Raw genomic sequence first — 3,147 nt, 5'->3', positions numbered from 1 at the left:
ACGTGTTCTAGTAGCAACCACTTTACACAGTAGTTGGGTTAATCGATTAAAGGATTGGTTAATCGATTAACAGTAATTAAAATGTGTATTTTTAAATACAAAACATCAAATACGTTATGCACTTAGATGATACATGTTTAACACTTAGTTTTATGCCTAGAATGCACATATACATGTATTTATGTAATGCATGAACATATTATGAATGACATATCTCATGGATGAAATGATTTAAAAGATATATGCATATGAGACATGTATTAGGTGCCCTAAGCCTTCGACTCAACTTAAACTAGAATCTAGTCTAAGCCTAGTTCCAAATAAAGACTTAAGCACGTTGATTTGTTGGTGATCTTCAAGCTCTTTTAGGCACAAGTTGTCCTCATCAAAACCATGACATTCAAGGAGAGCTTTCCAAAGTGTTCCTCTTGACATGCACACTTTCAATATCATTCAGTTTTAGAAATTGCTAGGTGCATATTTTCGTGCTTTTGTGTCATATAGGCAGAGTGAAATGCATTATGAGATAGAGAGAGATATTACCATGCTTAGGCTTTGATTGTCATCATATTGCATGTGGTTTATATGTTAAACATTCATATCTTTTCTTGCATTTTTTTAAGAGAATTTTAGGGTAGAAATTTTGTGTTTCTGCATTTTTATAAACTCTTACATATTCATATTATCTTGTGAGTTTTGTATATGATTTTAGTTCAGTTTTCATTGTAACATTTTGAGCATAAGTGTGCTTTATTAAACTCAGTTTTGTGTATTATTTTGCATTAGGAAATTTCTCTCTTAGTGTCTTATTACCTAAGAGATTCGAATAAGAATGGTTGTTGGATTTCTAGAGAGCATAATGAATGTTTTATAAAATGGCTAAGAAATCATATTATTGAGGATATGAATATAAATACAGATTATGTTTACAAAAGATTGCGGTGATTAGAAAATAGTCCAAATATTCATGTATTTTATAACATTATTTACCTAATTAATGGGTAGATGTTTCAAACGAAAAAATATGATAAAAATAAAATGTAAAGTAGATGTGTGAATGAAAATATATATCAGGAAACAAAGGCATCAATGACGTCCCATGTTAAGGGCAAGTGGAATCTCTAGCTAATACTAAATGATCAAAAGTGAAGCCCAAATAAATCAATCCTAGGAGTGAGCCATTTATGACCCTAGATAGAAGCAAACTAGGGGCGTAAAATTTTGGTTCCGTTTTTGGAATTAATCGAGATCGTACCCGATGTAAATAATATAACAATTAAAAATTGTGATAGTAGGAAGTGACTCTTAGGTCGTTTCCCAAGGATTATCTTTCAAGCACAGATTAAAACACCTTATATTCATACACATAAATAGGGGGTTTTTGTTGTTGAATGGTATGAATACAAAGTATTGTAGAAACAATAAGTAAACAGTGTAATAAATGGCTAAATTCCTTTAGTTCGTTTGTTTACAACTCAATCCTCAGTTTCAAAAGATTAATTTCAAATTTTAACCATTATCTTCCTAATTTGCACAGTTTCACAACCTAAGCCTTTAACTAAGCGAAATCAACATAAGCATAAAACATTAACAAGTTACAACAAACTAAGCGTTCATGCACTAAAGAGTAAATCAACTAAGCGAAGATAAACTACAAACTAGTTTCTAAACAATGAGATTAAGCAAACCACATCTAGAAATAGGATAGAGAAATCAATACTGAAGAAACATAAAATGCATCAATAACAAAACCTCAAAATTTGTGATATATTACTAAAAGAATTTAGTCTAGAAGTTTAGCTTTCAATGGAAATGGAAGCAAAACCAAAATAAAGAGGAAGAATGAGAAACAAAAATCAAGAGCAAACCCTAGTAGAGCATAAAAAGAGGGAAAACGAAAATGTGAAGTGTTTCACAAAGTGATGGAATAAGAGGGAATTTGATTCCTTAAGTAAAAAACCGAAATTGACCTAACAATGAGTCCGAAACTAAATTACAATAAAAAATGATAAAATAAAAATATAATTTTCACTTCATATCCTCTACTTCTATATTGCTTAAAATGTCATTGTTGCCAAATATGATATGAAAATGATAATAGATTTAATCAGATCACATAATCTCAAATAAATTCATTTTAGGAATATTAGTTTAATAAATTCTAAAACACTAGACCATGTGAAACAAAGTCAATTAGACACTAAGAATCATCTAACATACTAAATTAAGGTTATGAATAGAATGAACACCCAATTTTATCCGACCTATTTATAAAACAAACAAAATACACTAGTTTAGAGGGTTTAATAGAGTTATTTTTATTAGAGGGTTTCATATCTAGACTAGGATGTGTGCCTTAGATATTAAGTCTAGGTTAGGTAAACCTATATGCAAGTCTCACAAGCTTTAAAAGTAATCATTTCATTTACATGAGACATTCCATCTAGATCATTAAGTGTTCATGCCTTAAACATACATGTTACTTGTGCATCTTAGGCATAATATATTTGTAAAACGTGTATAGTTGATGAGCATAACATATATGTTGTTTACCATTTAATCAATAAGTTGAAAATGTGCTAGTTATCCGATTAAGAGATACGTTAGTCGATTAACGAGATTGTAGTTCCAACAAAAAACTAAAAACCAGAAAACAGTTATTTTCAACAATCCGTTAATCGATTAAATGAGTACTTAATCGATTAACTGGGACTTTGAATGATTTTCTGTAAAGACTGTGATTTCAGAACGTGTACCATATCATATCATTCAGTTTTAGAAATTGCTAGGTGCATATTTTCGTGCTTTTGTGTCATATAGGTAGAGTGAAATGCATTATGAGATAGAGAGAGATATTACCATGCTTAGGCTTTGATTGTCATCATATTGCATGTGGTTTATATGTTAAACATTCATATCTTTTCTTGCATTTCTTTAAGAGAATTTTAGGGTAGAAATTTTGTGTTTCTGCATTTTTATAAACTCATACATATTCATATTATCTTGTGAGTTTTGTATATGGTTTTAGTTAAGTTTTCATTGTAACATTTTGAGCATAAGTGTGCTTTATAAAACTCAGTTTTGTGTATTATTTTGCATTAGGAAATTTGTCTCTTAGTGTCTTATCACCTAAGAGATTCGATGTGA

This window comes from Lupinus angustifolius, chromosome LG18 (assembly GCF_001865875.1).
Source record: "Lupinus angustifolius cultivar Tanjil chromosome LG18, LupAngTanjil_v1.0, whole genome shotgun sequence".
In the NCBI taxonomy this organism is placed as follows: Eukaryota; Viridiplantae; Streptophyta; class Magnoliopsida; order Fabales; family Fabaceae; genus Lupinus; species Lupinus angustifolius.
This window is presented reverse-complemented; position numbering follows the sequence as displayed.